Source organism: Myxocyprinus asiaticus, chromosome 27 (genome assembly GCF_019703515.2).
Source record: "Myxocyprinus asiaticus isolate MX2 ecotype Aquarium Trade chromosome 27, UBuf_Myxa_2, whole genome shotgun sequence".
NCBI lineage: Eukaryota > Metazoa > Chordata > Actinopteri > Cypriniformes > Catostomidae > Myxocyprinus > Myxocyprinus asiaticus.
In genome coordinates this window covers 21,838,200-21,855,804 of record NC_059370.1, presented here as the reverse complement: position 1 = coordinate 21,855,804, position 17,605 = coordinate 21,838,200, and the positions used below count along the sequence as shown (strand labels likewise).

The following is a 17,605-nucleotide window of genomic DNA, read 5'->3' as shown; positions in this document are numbered from 1 at the left end:
GCTGCTGTAAGAGGAGTCTCTGGGGGAGCGGGCAGAGCCATGGAAGGCTGAGGGCGGAGCCAGGAGAGGCTCGACGAAGGCAGGCGGAGCCAGGAGAGGCTCGAGGGGTGGAGCCATGGAAGGCAGAGCCATGGGTGGCTCAACAAGAGAGAGAGCTGGCAGCGACTGGGGAATGACCTCCATGGTCGTGAGCACTGGCAGCGACTGTGGAAATCACGACCACGTAAATGCCTGACCTCTGTGGTCGTGAGCACGGGCAGTGACTGGGGAACAACCTCCGTGGTCGTGAGCACGAGCAGCGACTGGGGAATGACCTCCGTGGTCGTGAGCATGGGCAGCGACTGGGGAACAACCTCCGTGGTCGTGAGCACGGGCAGCGACTGGGGAGAAGGTGTCCTTTTCCTTCTCCTTTTCCGGACAGCTGGGAGCATAGTCACAGGAGTGGGCGAGGCCACAGGCATGGGCGCTAGGATGGTTGAGGCCACAGGCGTGGGTGCTGGGATGGTTGAGGCCACAGGCGTGGGTGCTGGCTCGTTGGCCGTGGCGGGCTTGGAGCAAGGAGCTGTGGCAGGCTTGGAGCAAGGAGCCGTGGAGGGTTTGGAGCAAGGAGCTGAAAATGCAGGTTTTGGCCCGGGGTTCCCGCCATAATCCACTGTGTAATGGGAACAGCAAAGTTCCAGAGCCATCTCCACATATTCACAGAGTGTCCAGTGAGGATCAGCCGGAGGCATCAGTTCCTTCAGTGCACTATTCAGACCGATCTGGAAGAAAACCACCAGAGAGCGGTCTGGATAGTGCATTAAATTTGCTAGTTCCAAAAACTCACGGACGTGATCCTCAACTGGACAGTCCCCTTGCTTAAGAAGCAGAATTCTGACAGCCGTTAGAGCCATGTGGGTCAGTTCTTCTGTAACGGATGGTTGCTGAGATGAGAGACGCTGGATCTAAATGTAGGCTTTTAATGAAGATGATAAAAGTGAAACAAACAGCCATGAACTCATAGAGTAACAAACAAGAACCAACAAAGAAATGCAAAACTAGAGGGTATATATACACACACACGGGGAACAGATGGCAGTGATGAGGGCAGTGCATGATGGGAAACGTAGTCCAGGGGAAACACTTCAAAATAAGAGTCCTAGGAAACATGAGGGAGACAGACTGTGACAATATACAGGTGCATCTCAATAAATTAGAATGTCGTGAAAAAGTTCATTTATTTCAGTAATTCAACTCAAATTGTGAAACTCGTGTATTAAATAAATTCAATGTACACAGACTGAAGTAGTTTAAGTCTTTGGTTCTTTTAATTGTGATGATTTTGGCTCACATTTAACAAAAACCCACCAATTCACTATCTCAAAAAATTAGAATATGGTGACATGCCAATCAGCTAATCAACTCAAAACACCTGCAAAGGTTTCCTGAGCCTTCAAAATGGTCTCTCAGTTTGGTTCACTAGGCTACACAATCATGGGGAAGACTGCTGATCTGACAGTTGTCCAGAAGACAATCATTGACACCCTTCACAAGGAGGGTAAGCCACAAACATTCATTGCCAAAGAAGCTGGCTGTTCACAGAGTGCTGTATCCAAGCATGTTAACAGAAAGTTGAGTGGAAGGAAAAAGTGTGGAAGAAAAAGATGCACAACCAACCGAGAGAACCGCAGCCTTATGATTGTCAAGCAAAATCGATTCAAGAATTTGGGTGAACTTCACAAGGAATGGACTGAGGCTGGTGTCAAGGCATCAAGAGCCACCACACACAGACATGTCAAGGAATTTGGCTACAGTCGTTGTATTCCTCTTGTTAAGCCACTCCTGAACCACAGACAACGTCAGAGGCGTCTTACCTGGGCTAAGGAGAAGAAGAACTGGACTGTTGCCCAGTGGTCCAAAGTCCTCTTTTCAGATGAGAGCAAGTTTTGTATTTCATTTGGAAACCAAGGTCCTAGAGTCTGGAGGAAGGGTGGAGAAGCTCATAGCCCAAGTTGCTTGAAGTCCAGTGTTAAGTTTCCACAGTCCGTGATGATTTGGGGTGCAATGTCATCTGCTGGTGTTGGTCCATTGTGTTTTTTGAAAACCAAAGTCACTGCACCTGTTTACCAAGACATTTTGGAGCACTTCATGCTTCCTTCTGCTGACCAGCTTTTTAAAGATGCTGATTTCATTTTCCAGCAGGATTTGGCACCTGCCCACACTGCCAAAAGCACCAAAAGTTGGTTAAATTACACCAATGATGTTGGTGTGCTTGACTGGCCAGCAAACTCACCAGACCTGAACCCCATAGAGAATGTATGGGGTATTGTCAAGAGCAAAATGAGAAACAAGAGACCAAAAAATGCAGATGAGCTGAGGGCCACTGTCAAAGAAACCTGGGCTTCCATACCACCTAAGCAGTGCCACAAACTGATCACCTCCATGCCACACCGAATTGGGCAGTAATTAAAGCAAAAGGAGCCCCTGCCAAGTATTGAGTACATATACAGCAAATGAACATACTTTCCAGAAGGCCAACAATTCACTAAAAATGTTTTTTTTATTGGTCTTATGATGTATTCTAATTTTTTGAGATAGTGAATTGGTGGGTTTTTGTTAAATGTGAGCCAAAATCATCACAATTAAAAGAACCAAAGACTTAAACTACTTCAGTCTGTGTACACTGAATTTATTTAATACACGAGTTTCACAATTTGAGTTGAATTACTGAAATAAATGAACTTTTCCACGACATTCTAATTTATTGAGATGCACCTGTAAGTAACCACCTTTTCATTTACCGTCAGGCAAGTATCAGTCTAAACATGCAGGAGGAAAATGACTTACACTAATGAAGACATAAAAACAATTATAAATGTAAAAATAATAATTATAATGATGATAATAATCACTGAAATATAAATCATGTTTTTGTATTATTTTATTACAGATGTATAGGCTGCAGAGTTGTGGTCACAATGAATTGCTCTGTGGAAATAAAGCGATCTGAACTCAAAGCACCTCCTGAGCTGAGATGTCTGAGGTCATTTGCAGCACTCATAGATGATACTGTTCTTACAAAAAATTCAGAAGACAGAAACAAGTGAGAACCTTTTACATGTGTGTTCCACAAGACTGCATGCCTCTGTACAAACAGTATGTCAGACTTTTTAATAAATTTTTATTTATCACACATATACAGTGAAATTCTTTTTTTCACATATCCCAGATAAGCTGGGGTCAGAGTACAGGGTCAGCCATGATACAGCACCCCTGGAGCAGATAGGGTCAAGGGCCTTGCTCAAGGGTCCAACAGTGGCATCTTGGCAGTGCTGGGGCTTGAACTCCCAACCTTCTGATCAGTAACCTAAGCCTTAACTGCTGAGCCACCACTGCCCCTAAACAGGCACATAGACGGCTTTTCTGTCATCTGTTTTTAATAATATAATAAAGTGTGTTTCTTCAAGCACGTGTCTGTGTGTTTACAGGCAAATTATTTTTAATATTAATTTGATAATAATAATAGCCTAATAATAATAATAATAATTTAATACATTAATGGTAAAATGAGCCAAATATCATCTTGACATCGTCAAAGGCATCTGCCATTGGTGATCACTCTGACCATCATCGATCCCCGAGATCATCATCTGTCGGCACAACGTTAATGTGCATTTCTCTCTAAAAATTAATAAAATGTTCAGACAGTCTTCTTGCTGGGTTTTTTGACACATTCAGAATCATCAGAATCACATTCAGAAACAATTTTGCTGGTGTCGCTGCGGCTCGCTTCGTGCGTGCACTTGTAACATTTATATTTTAAAGGCTCATTATTACGGTTTAGTATTTCTCAGTAATGTAGAACAGTGTTAGCAATGTTACTTATAACATTCTTTCTCATAATATTTAAGTAATTAAATTAATATCATAAATGTGCAACAACTAGTCAACTAATGGCTTAAACTAACGACTACTAGTCGACTAGGAAAATCTTTGGTCGGGGGCAGTCCTAGTTATGACACCAGTTCTAAACCCGATATATCTGTGAAAGGCTAATATCGGCCGACCAATAAATCGGTTGGGCACTAGTTAGTAGCCATGTAATAAGCAGGATAATGTACAGTCAGCCGGTTATCATCGCAAAATAAACCCCATCAGGATGATACAAGACCCCTCCGCTTTGTGTCGGGGTCCTGATCCCCCTGTCAGGGATTATTTTGCGATAACTACTGGCTGACTGTAGATTATCCCATACATAAAGAATGGAAATTTATGATAAAGTGTTAACAATTACACAACTAAAATTGTAATGTAATCTGATTTTTTTTGGACTACTTTAATGAAAACAATTGATTTTAAGTGTATTAAGTAGCAATATACACTCCTTTGTTTGTAAACATTTAGTGTTTGCACATTTCAAAATGTAATGTAAATAACAATTGTAATGTAATTTAATTACAAGTACTTGATATTTGTAATCTGATTATGTAATAATGTACATTACATGAAGTACATTAGTACCCAGCACTGCCCCTGATTGATATTTGCCAGAGTCTTTATCACGTTTGCAGTAGCTTATTTCAGACATTATTCTTTTCAGTATGTTACCAAATGTTCAAACAAACAGAGGAATCTTTTAATAGCACCACAGAGCCACAGTGTTACATTTTTAGGTGAAATCAAGCTACAAAAGTCTTATTTATGGTTTACTATATGTATTAAGATAAAGCTTGGATATGAGAAATAATTTTAACCAAATAAATTACACTGGTTTTAAACTGAACTGTTTAAGAGGTTCATAGTTAAAGCTATGTCATTCCTTTTTATCTCTGTGCATCTGAAGGTGCTGTAAGCATTGTAATACTGTAATTTCTGCCAGATTTAGCCATTAATTATACTGCCCCTTTCACTTCAACCACACACTCCCTGCATTCTGAACGGGATAAATGATGCCTTCAGAGGACACTTTGAATGGAGAACAATTGTAATAGTAATAATTGCTGCAAGATCATTTTGAACATCATATACAATAAAACTTAATTAAGAAGTGAATTCCAAATTATCATTCTTTTTGAGCCCCACACCTTTCAGCTCTCCAAAGCTTTCATAGTGGAGGATGGTAAAGTTTTCAGTGGGAATAGGGCATAGGATTCATCACTTCTTAATGGAATGGACCCATTCTCTCTTCAAATCCACACCCTCCAGACATGTCAGCCAACCCGATATCAGCAAACCCAAATGTGCACCATGATTGACAGGTAGGAGGCATCTGATCACCTGTTTGAGTGATATCTGACAGACAGTTGATACAATTTAATGTATGTGTGGCAACAGTAATGACTTTTCACCTGAGAGAATTGTGTGAGGCTGTCCATGTCTGTAGCCTACCAAACTTTGTTGAATCTAAATCCATGTCAGAGTGTCCTGCTCGAACCAAGCCCAATCTAAACAATACGGCTCCTTCAACATCACTCTCTTTTCTGTGATTTATGCAACATGGGAGGAAACTTAACTCCCCAAGAGGTGTTTCCCATTTTAAGTTCTCTAAACAACTATATGTTTGACCATTTGCGGTGCTTAAACAACATAACGTATTACAAACGTAATGCCCACAGATGCCAGAAACACTCCCATATCCTTGTCAACGCCACCCTTCTTTTTGTGAACACAAAGCTAAGAACCAATGCTCAAGAGGTTGTGTTTTGCTGCAAATATGGATAGTACAAGGAGAAAAAAATACTTCCTTAAGAGGAGTTTCCTTTCAGAAGGACAACAATATGAATATTTTTATATTTAATATTTGTGATGAATGACAAAACAAAAAAAAACTAACAGATGAAGGAATTTAGAGATCTTATAAATCATATGGATTATAGCATATATATTAATCCTCATTGCCAGGGAAAAAATTGATTAATACATAGTTTATCGCTCAGCATTAAACAAAAATCAGCTGTCATCATCCCTTTCCAAATCCCTCTTCTCGTTCACGTATGCAAGCTGCTCAAGTAAAGTGGCCTAAAGCAGAATCCTCAAGTAGCTGGCTACCATGGCAACCCATAGGCCTGATTCTAGATTAGGTAAAGCATACAAGTGTCTGTGGGCAGTTGTTTACAACCTTATAAGGCTTTTCTTAGACTGAGAAAGCTGATATTGGTGAGTCATATGTCAGTTTGGCCCAGTGCTAGCTTTTGTTTTCATACCGACGATAAGAATGGCAGAGCAAATGACTACAGCTTGCTTTTCATGATTAATATTTCTCTAAAAAACTATTTTAAAGTGTGTTCTAACATGGAAACAGAATGTATCCTGGGTAATTTGCTATATACATTTAAAAAAACAGCAACCAGGAGGTTACTGTAAACAGGAGGGAATCAGGTAGAATGTATTTTGTACATTTATGGCACACAATGGTGACCGTAGTTATAACCGTGGAAATACAAGTAAAAAGTATATCTGTGAAGTAGGGCTGGGCGATATGACGATATAATATATATCAAGGCGATGATATAAAGTGGCAGCCAATAGAGATTTTGCCATATTGTTTATATCACAATATGTAAATATCCATGTGTACAGTGTGGGCTTATTTATCAGTAGGAGGGCTTTACATGAGACTGAGAGAACTGAACATTTTTAAAAGCAATAAATATTCTTCTCATCTGACATGCAAATGTTTCACATGACTGTGGCACGTACATCCCTGGAGCTCTGAATTGTGCGCGAGTTCAGCAGGATTTCTGATATTTGTGCTCCAAATGAGACAGGAGAGCTCAGAGCAATCTGTTTCACCACCTCAAAATGAAGCATGCAAAAGAATATTATGAAAGCCAAAAGATGAACTCCGCATTAATTCGGCCATTTATTATTTAAGAAGTTATGTTTATTTGATATTTATTTTCTTAAGTGTTTATTTACATTGGACATTTTTTTACTCTTGTTTTATTTTCTTTGACCCATTGCTTTGAGAAGATCTTAAGTTTCTTGAGCAAAGTTTACAATAATAATATTGGTCAACAACATTTTAAACTGAAATGTGGCATAATGTTATATTAGGCATTTTGGTAGGATTAAGTTGATTTCTATTTATTTATTTATTTACTTAGACATTGTTTGTCTTGTTCCAAATAAAGAGAAAGTAGTTTTAATTTATAAAGTATTTAATTACCTGACTGGAGTTCCAAAAATAGGCATTACAATATGGTTATTTAATATATAAACCAATTTTTTGTGATTTTCCAGAAAACCTTTACTATATCGTGATATATATATATATATATATATATATATATATATATATATATATATATATATATATATATATATATATCGTTATTGTGATATAAAATTATTTATATCGTGATATACGATTTTGGTCAAATTGCCCACCCCAACTGTTAAGTATATTTAAGTATAACTATAAGAAATATAGCAAATTAAAAACCTTTTCTTTTTTTTCTTTTTTTTTTTTTTTTTACCAAGTATGCATAGACCACATGGCTGATTGACACTGACAAGTTAAAGCTGTTGCAAACAGTTGACTATTTGTGCCGCTTAATGAACAAATGCAGACAAACACTAGCAACACTCTCATATCCTCTTCAAAACCACACCTCTGTTTGCAAACACAAAGCTAATTCCCAAAGGCTCAAGTTGTGTTGCATCAGCAATTATTGACAGTAGCTTCAACAATTGCAGTGAGAATTCATTTGTGAAAGAGCACATAACTTCTCTGAACTCAATGTACTGACATAACTTCAATCTTTCCATGCTCAGAAAACAGCCTCTTCCTGCCCTTACAAAAAATAACTGCAGTTTTTTAACTGTAGTACAAGTGTGGTGAATTGGACGCAGTATTACTGCAATACTGAAAACTGCAGGAATACTGCATCCAAATTACCACACTTTTACTGCAGCACTGGAAACTGCAGGAATACTGCATTCAAATTACCACACTTGTACAGCAGTACTGAAAACCGCAGGAATACTGCGTCCAAATTACCACACTTGTACTGCAGTTCTACTGTTGTTCTCAAGAACTGCACTCCTACACTTAATACATGTGCTGTACTTCCGTAAATTCTTCAAAACTTGACTAATGACTGCAAAGACAATGTGGGTTATTAGCAATCAGCAATTTATTGACATTCAAATGTTTAAAAAGGTTTAAAAGCTTTTAAAGATGTGCCTGGCCATTAAGGCATTATTTCAAATAAAAACATTCACTAGCAAATATATAAGTATAAAATAAACATGAAAAAAAAAAGTTAAAGGCATCCTTTTTCACAAATTGTCAGAGCAAGTGCCATGAACATGTGATGCAGTACATGCAGTGCACAGTACAGTACATGACCTCTATACTAGAGTACTGTACTGTAAAGAACACCCATCATTGGCAATGTTGTTTAAAATATTCAACTGCATGATTTTTATAGTTAATCACAGACTTTAAATATGCTGAAATAAGACTCTATAAATATACGTCTTATTTGTCAAGATGTATATTAATGTGCATGTGTAAAAATGTTGGAAATTATTCACACTAATAAAGTTACATTCCTGCTCCACCACACTGAGTGTGAGCTCTTACGTAGAAGAAAAATAGAAAAAAAGAGGTTGTGCTAATCTAACTTTTCCCGATATTTTCCACATTTTCTCTACTGTATGTGGCATGTGCGGCTTTTCTCGCTCCCTAGAGTGTGTGTGTGTGTGTGTGTGTGTGTGTTTGATTGCGTGCTGGAGAGAGAGAGAGAGAGAGAGAGAGAGAGAGAGAGAGAGAGAGAGAGAGAGAGAGAGAGAGAGCGCAACTGATGATGCACTCTCATCTCAGCGCAAGAGAAACGAAAGCTTGAGCAAATTGCTCCTTGCTTGAAATACACAGAACGTAGTTTGTGGACTAAGGAATATTTTCCTCTTGCTATCACCATCTGAAACAAGCGCAACTGAATTAATCTGATCCTTGACTAGTAGGCACCAATCTTTAGTTTGCTGCATCTGCATTAGTTTAGTACAAAACAATTACATTTAAGAGGTTCTTTCTCTTATCACTTTGATGCTTTGTAGCTGTCTCGTTTCGAAGGCTGCGTGCTAGGTAGGACGCGTCCTTCGAAGGCTGCAGTATACCGAGCGTCCTCCTTTAAACAAGTCTCATTAAAACGAGACGGCCTTCGTAGGGCAAACGGAAACATAACGTAACATGGTTGCTATGACAGCACGCCACTCTTTAACAAGCCCGAGCACTTTGAGTGAGAAGGGAACAAAGTCCCTTTGGAAGGGAATGTATGAGGTACATTTTAGGAGAGTTATAATGATGTAAAGAGAAAAGAAAATAGATTTTACAGGTGTACTTTTAGTCCATAATACTTTATTTTAATTATATATTACTATAATTATACATATTATATACTCTGCACACATCTACTGAGGTACTTCAACTTGGGAATTAACATTCCTTGTGTTTGAACATCATATTTACTGGCAAATTGGCGTAATTGTTTTTAGACATTTCCGTTGAAGTAAAGAATTGTGGGTTGTGAGTGCCCACGAAGGATACACCTCATGCATCCTCCGAATGCCCGTGAAAGAAGGTCGCATTAGAAGACTGCTTTTCTGAAACGAGACAGCCACGATGACGTATGCGGCCGACAAATGCAACCTCCGGAGGACGCAGCCTTCCAAACGAGACACAGCCGTTTGTTTGTGGTGTGTGCGTCTCTATGTAAGGTCCCCCCAGTTACATCACAAATGTTCTGCCCTATTGCAATTGGTGTTTGGATAGATCTCACACAGAATAGAATAGAATGCCAGAATCTATGTTAAATTGGTCATGTAAAAAAAAAAAAAAAAAAAAAAAAAAAAAAAAAAAATATATATATATATATATATATATATATATATATATATATATATATATATATATATATATATAAATATTGTATGTTGTCAAACATTGTAAATTAATCACATGCGTTAATTGCGATAGCCCAAGTTTAGACGCTTTAGAACTGAAGTTTTGTTCAATGTGAAAACTGCATATACTTCACTGAACTGTAGTAGTACTACACTGACCTGCAGTTGTACTGTAGTGCACTATATCAGTACTGAAGTTAAAAGGCATTGTAAGTGCAGTACAATTTGTCATTGTGCAGTACAACATCACTGTACTGCACAAAACTGCAATTTTTACTACATAGATTGCAATCAGACTGCAGTTTAATTGCAGTTTATTTCTGTAAGGGCGATGCTAAATAAGTAATGATTAATGGAGCCATTTACACTGTAGTGGAGGGTCAAGAGTTTCTGAAGCTTCTCCTTGCAAGGGTGAAACATTAAAAAAGTAAGCAATGTCTGCTCACTGCAAATGAGTTCCAGGTTCTTCCAGAACACCATACACTGGAGTCAGTGGGTCTTTAATGAAGTGTGATTGAAAGGCAATAAATAATAAAGCACAAGCTTTCTTTTTATCTCTCAAGTTTAAACACCAAACGTACAACAAGAAATGCAGCAAGTGAACATATCTACATCCCTTAAAAAGGTTCAGCTTCTAATAAAACAATAAGGCACAAGAGGCTGTGCTTTAAAGAGATTTTACCATGGACCATTGACCATGGCAAACAAAATTATGGGATAAACAGTGTAAAGCAGAACAGAAACATGATAAAAGACAACAATGTTAAATAAACAGTTATCGCTTTAGGAATAGTTAACCCTGAAATGAAAATGTTGTCATTATTTGCTCACCCTGATGTTGTTCCAAACCCATATGACTTCTGCAGTAAATAACACAAAAGGTTATATTTTAAAGAATGCCGCGATCGCTAGATGATTTCCATTCAAATGCAGTAGATAGTAACTTAAAAGCTTAAAAAAGCACCTTAAAGCATCAAAAAAGTAGTCCGTGCAACTTGTGCTTAATATACCAAGTCTTCTGAAGGCATACGATAACTTTGTATGACTTGTATACACAGTACAGAGACCAAATCAAATACGGCAACACTTCAAGAAAATCAAATCTCATTGCTACTTGTCTCATGATGTCATGGTATTTGGCCATAAGACACATAAGAACCAATTAGGTTTGATGTTATTGATGTGTCGTTATATTTGATTTGGGCTCTGTATACATTGATTTTGTATTGCTTTGATTTGATCAATGATTTTATTTGTGAGTGAGTAACGACTTACTCATTTCATTCTGTTCATCATACTGAGTTCTAGTACTTAACGAAGGCAAGAAAATGTGAGAAAATGGTCCAGATCTATAGAATTCAGACACTATGCAGAGGGTTATCTCCACACTTCAGAGATCAGAATAGACTATTATATTATTAGTCAGAAATCAGGCTTACTGATCATCTTTTGTAAATGGAAATCCATTGTCTCACCCCAATATACTGGGAATCACTTGACAGGGCCCAAGAAACATGAATAAACACTGAGTCAAATGGAAAAGATACAGGGTCTCAGATTGCAGGGCTGAATCATGGGAAATCACTGTCCATTATGGAAAAGTGGTATCTATCTAATTATAGACCTGGCACAGAGATGTTGCATGCATAAACCACTCATGTAAACAAATAAAGCAGAGTATAGGATCCTGACAGTACAGTATATCTGTAACACTGCTTGATTACATGGTTCCAAACAAGAAATCCTTGGTTGTTTGTACTCGCTTTCTTTACATGTAATATGGCATTGAAGTAAATACATAGGAAGCACATTTGGACACAGCCACAGAAAATAACCAGACTGTCAAGTTCATGCCTGTTGTGGTTACACCCTGCAGCCGCAGTGGGTAATACTGAGAAAAAATGACAAGTGATAAGAATTTACATTCAAAGAACACTAGCCTACCTAAACAATAAAATACTGAAAACAAAACAAATCAATGCATACCAAATGTTTAAACAAAGTAAAAGAAACTGCTTTTTGCAATTAGGTTACAAAGATCTTTCAGTGACTCAAGATGGCGCCGAGTATGGCTGCTGCGTTGCGAGCTCCGACACAACACTGTAGTGTTTTGTTTGTTTTGTTTACAATTCTTAATGTTTTTTGTACTGGATGTTGTCTGCCTTATTGTCTACGACAGACAAACACTTTTGGACATTGGTTCAGCAATTACACACCACAAACCGTACTTCAAATTCCTCAATGCCGACCCGCTGTTTACAAACATGCCAGCAGAGCCCTTTGTCTGGGCTACCCGGCCGCGGAAACACAGGAGGAAAAGGGGAAACAGAGCCGGCGTTCTCATCAGAGTAAGACGCCGCACAAATCGACCCCCGCTATCCAGTATTCTACTGGAAAATGTTCAGTCTCTGGATAACAAGCTCTGCGAGCTGAAAGCGCTGATCTCTTTCCAACGAGAGACGACGGACTGCTGCATTATCTGCCTAACAGAAACTTGGATGTCTGCTGAGATTCCAGATTCAGCCATTGAACCCGTGGGGTTCTCCGTGCACCGAGCGGACAGAGCGAAAGATCTCTCAGGTAAAAGCAGAGGTGGTGGTGTATGTTTTATGATCAACAAATCCTGGTGTGATCAGAGGAACGTACATTCTATCAAGTCTTTCTGCTTTCCTGATCTGGAATTTCTCATGCTTCTGTGTCGACCATTCTGGCTATCAAGGGAATTCACAGCAGTCATTATCACAGCTGTGTACATCCTGCCACAAGGCGACACAGACCGAGCACTCAAGGAACTGTACGGGATTATAAGCAAGCAGGAAACCGTGCACCCTGAGGCCACGTTTATTGTGACTGGGGACTTTAATAAAGCTAGTTTACAATCAGTCACACCAAAATACCACCAACATATTAGTTTTAACACATGAGGGGACCAGGTTTTGGACCATTGCTACTCTCCCTTCCAGGACGGCTACAAATCCCTCCCCCGCCCACCATTTGGCAAATCGGACCACTCTTCCATTCTGCTTCTGCCCGCTTACAGGCAGAAACTGAAACAGGAAGCACCCAGCTCAGAACAATCCAGTGCTGGTCGGACCAATCAGACTCTATGCTACAAGACTGTTTTGATCACGCAGACTGGGAGATGTTCCGGTCCGCCTCTGATGACGACATTGAGCTTTACGCTGATAGCGTAACGTGTTTCATCAGAAAGCGCGTAGAGGACGTCGTTCCGACCAGAACAATACGGATCTATCCGAACCAGAAACCTTGGATTAATAGCGATGTTCACACGGCACTTGATGCGCGGACCTCCGCTTTTAATTCCGGGAATGCGGAGGAGCATAAACAAGCCAGTTATGCCCTCCGATCCGATCAGATCAGCAAAATGTCAGTACAGGAACAAGATTGAAGGACAGTTTAACACCACCAACTCTAGAAGCATGTGGCAGGGAATTAACATCATCACGGACTTTAAAGGGAATAAAAACTCCGCCGCGAACACCGCTGCCTCTCTCCTGGATGAGCTAAATACTTTTTATGCTCATTTTGAGGGAAATAACACCGCCCTCGCGGAGAGAGCTCTCGTGGCCGAAGCTACAGAGGTTAGTTCACTCTCCGTCTCTGTAGCGGATGTAACCCGATCCTTCCAATGGGTGAATATCCGCAAAGCCGCGGGTCCAGACGGCATTCCGGGCTGCATCATCAGAGCGTGCACGAACCAACTGGCTGGTGTTTTTACGGACATTTTCAACCTTTCCCTCTCTTTGTCTGTAGTCCCCACATGCTTTAAAACGTCCACCATTGTGCCTGTTCCAAAGCAATCCAAAATAACTTGCTTAAATGACTGGCATCCTGTTGCTCTGACCCCCATCATCAGCAAATGCTTTGAGAGACTAATCAGAGATTACATCTGCTCTGTGCTACCTTCCTCACTTGACCCATTGCAGTTTGCTTACCACAACAACCGCTCCACTGATGATGCCATTGCATCTACAATACACACTGCTCTCTCCCACCTGGAAAAAAAGAACACTTATGTGAGAATGCTGTTTGTAGACTACAGCTCAGCATTCAACACCATAGTGCCCTCCAACCTTGATGAGAAACTCCGGGCTCTGGGCTTAAACAGCTCGCTGTGCAGCTGGATCCTGGACTTCCTGTCAAGCAGATGCCAGGTGGTTAGAATAGGCAGCAACATCTCCTCATCACTGACCCTCAACACTGGAGCCCCGCAGGGCTGTGTTCTCAGCCCACTCCTGTATTCCCTGTACACACATGACTGTGTGGCAACACATAGCTCCAATGCCATCATTAAGTTTGCTGATAATACGACAGTGGTAGGTCTGATCACTGACAATGATGAAACAGCCTACAGATAGGAGGTGTACACTCTGACACACAAGTGTCAGGAGCACATCCTCTCCCTCAACGTCAGTAAGACAAAGGAGCTTGTGGTGGACTTCAGGAGAAGAGAGAGAGAACACATTCCCATCACCATCAATGGAGCACCAGTGGAGAGAGTCAGCAGCTTCAAGTTCCTGGGTGTCCACATCACTGAGGAACTAACATGGTCCATCCACATCGAAGCCGTTGTGAAGAAGGCTCATCAGCGCCTCTTCTTCCTGAGATGGCTGAGGAAGTTTGGAATGGACCGGCACATCCTCACACGGTTCTATACCTGCACAGTAGAGAGCATCCTGACTGGCTGCATCTCCGCCTGGTACGGCAATACACAGCCCACAACCGCAAAGCCCTGCAAAGGGTGGTGCGAACTGCCAGACACATCATCGGAGGTGAGCTTCCCTCCCTCCAGGACATATATACCAGGCAGTGTGTGAAAAAAGCTCGGAGGATCATCAGAGACTCCAGCCACCCGAGCCATGGGCTGTTCTCACTGCTACCATCAGGCAGGCGGTATCGCAGCATCAGGACCCGCACCAGCCGACTTCATGAAAGCTTCATCCCCCTAGCAATCAGACTTTTGAACTCTTGATCTCCCACGATCAGATACATCAGCACTGCACTTTATTACTCTTATATCTCACACCGGACTGTCATAAATTATATTATTATTATATTATATTCTCTCTTAACAACTTACTATCAACCGACATCCTGAATTTCAATACAGTACAATACAACCTACTGTACATTCTATATATACTATATATACTTTTTTTTAATTGTATAATGTGTATTCTATATTGTGTGTATTGTATACTGTACATTGTACGTTATTATTTGTATATTGTGTTGTGTGTAATTATGTGTATATTAGATTTTAAACTGTGTTGTAAATCTGATGTTTATTGTAAATTTTCTCATCACTGTCACGACTGCTATGTTGCTCGGAACTGCACCCAAGAATTTCACACACCATTGCACTTGTGTATATGGTTGTGTGACAATAAAAGTGATTTGATTTGATTTGATTTGATCTTTCAACTAAAGAAACTGGACAGGCTTCAAGCATTTTGATTTTAAACAGCATTTAAAGAAAATGTAATCAGTGTTTTATTAATACATCAATAACTTTTTATATGTCTACGTATATTTTTATTTTTATTTTTATTGTATTGGATTTTATGTTTTTATTGTCTAATTTGTGAAATAAATTGAACTATTTTTGATCTATGAAACGTAATAATATACAAATAAAATTATCATTAATTATTATTTATTATTCATTATTCATTATTATTGTTACATGCATTATTATTGGAAGCTGAATATTAACTATTAAATTAATAATTAATGTATGATTTACTGCATGTATTTTGATGCTGCAGTGTTCCCCTTGCATTACTTTGTATTACTAATTATCATGACCCCATCATTGTGTATAATGTACATAATGTGAGGACAGCCTAGCCTATCAAAATGGAACTTAATCTGGAGTTCTCCTTCTGGGAGAGTAAAGATAAAGGAAAGCTTCTGAAAGAAAAGCACACCCTTAACATTTTCACTCTTCTGTGGGCTGTGATGGAGAGGGCTCAAAAAGTGTAAAGCTTATGCTCCCTGCTGTTATTGTGAACTTCCCCTATTCTTATTGCTGTAGGCAATTTGTACTGCTTTTATTACATTATTTGTTAATGTTTAATTTTATTTTTTATCATTGTGTATTTTGATAATTTTTTTATTTTTATTTAAAGATGATGGCTAAAGTGATTTTAACATTGCTCACTCACATATGTTTGTGAACGTGAGTTAGGACTCTTTATGAATTTTGACTTATTTATACTGTGATAATATTTAACTCTAAACCTCTGATTCAGTATTTTGCATCTACCAGAATAAAGCAGCTGGAAAAGCAACTGGATGGAGCCCCTCTGCTAGTGGCACCATGCTGAAAACCTGTGGTGTGTGTGTGTGTGTGTGTGTGTGTGTGTATGAAAGAGAGAGAGAGAGATTTCTTTCCTGTTCACTGTGCCTTTTTCCCCCTTAAAGTGGTTCCAGTATTAGAAACTTGCTTTGTTTTAGTGTTTCACATTCCTGTGTAGAAACAATAAATTACATCTAAACTATAGTATAACTGCTGGGTAAGTATAAATTCTCGAAGGTGAATTACACAAGTATACTTCTTGTGCAACTACACATGTGAAATGCAGATGCTGTTAAAAACAAGAGGAGAAAACAACAACAACAACAACAACGGTTCACACAGAGCTAATTACTTTCTCAATTTGACATAATGTAAGGAAATTTTAAAAGTTGTCAGGATACATTTGTGTACTTGCATGAGCCAAAACCGAGTATGATACACATGTGGAATTACATATATAGGATTTTTGCGACTGATTTTTAACAATTTACAGTATACTTACTCATAACAGAGGTGGAGGGCATGATTACCAGGGCTTATTGTTTTTTTGATGGATGTGCAACTTGCTTATTGGTATATATATATATATATATATTAATCTGTGCACAAACCGGGTACCCCTTCAACATATATATACAGTATTTATACATAGTAGTAATATATATATATATATATATATATATTGGTGGAGGATAGTTGGGGATATTAAATCACTCATTTTACACAACTCATTTTATGCATGTTGTCCATGTATTAAGGAAAAAGAAAGAACTAATAAACGGCAGGTGAAATATCAATATGTAATATATAGAAATATATTTTTTTTTTTATTGCAACATCAGAATTGTTTTGTTAACTCATACACAAGCTGCTACAACAATATCTGCATTCCACTGAGTGCACTGAGTTGCACTGTTTAGCCTAAACAAATCATTTTTTCCACTGAACCCCATCCATGTACATAGCAGTCAGTCCTTTATAGTCAAAGCAGTCCCCCTCCCCATAAATGGGCAAATCCCGCCTCCATACGAGGATGTACAGTTCAACTGACCAATCGCTGATGGAATCTTCCCTTCGCGTGACCAACCACGAACGATTGTGAAGCGTCGATAGGCGGAACAATAGTGGGCCTGGCTGGTATGTTTGGTTGTGTAGGTAAGCCTTTGATGAAATTGTGTGAGTTTTCTTTATTATTGTCTCACTATTTTGACATTTAATGTGCATTAGGTTTGTCTTTGTAAGCTGACTAGACGTTTAGAGTCAGTGTCTTTACTGTACGCTTTTACTTTGAGCCTCATAGCGCTGGGATAACGGTTTCCTGTGTGAAAGTAACCGCACGGATAGCAACGGTAATTTCTCCTCTGAATAAAATTAATTATGTGCTCAGTTTATTAA

The 17,605-nt window shown here is 39.2% G+C and overlaps 1 protein-coding gene across 8 annotated transcripts in view; it reads left to right on the top strand.

The window, feature by feature from the left end:
- The first annotated feature begins 17,323 nt into the window (after positions 1 to 17,323).
- The window catches only part of LOC127418368 (protein diaphanous homolog 2-like), a 653,451-nt gene continuing 653,169 nt past the window's right edge, over positions 17,324 to 17,605 (top strand). For 3 of the 8 annotated variants that reach the window (XM_051658978.1, XM_051658980.1, XM_051658979.1), the window contains exon 1: positions 17,396 to 17,559. The gene's annotated coding sequence lies outside the window, so the exon portion shown is untranslated. The other 5 variants (XM_051658977.1, XM_051658976.1, XM_051658975.1 and 2 more) reach the window with 5 other exon arrangements.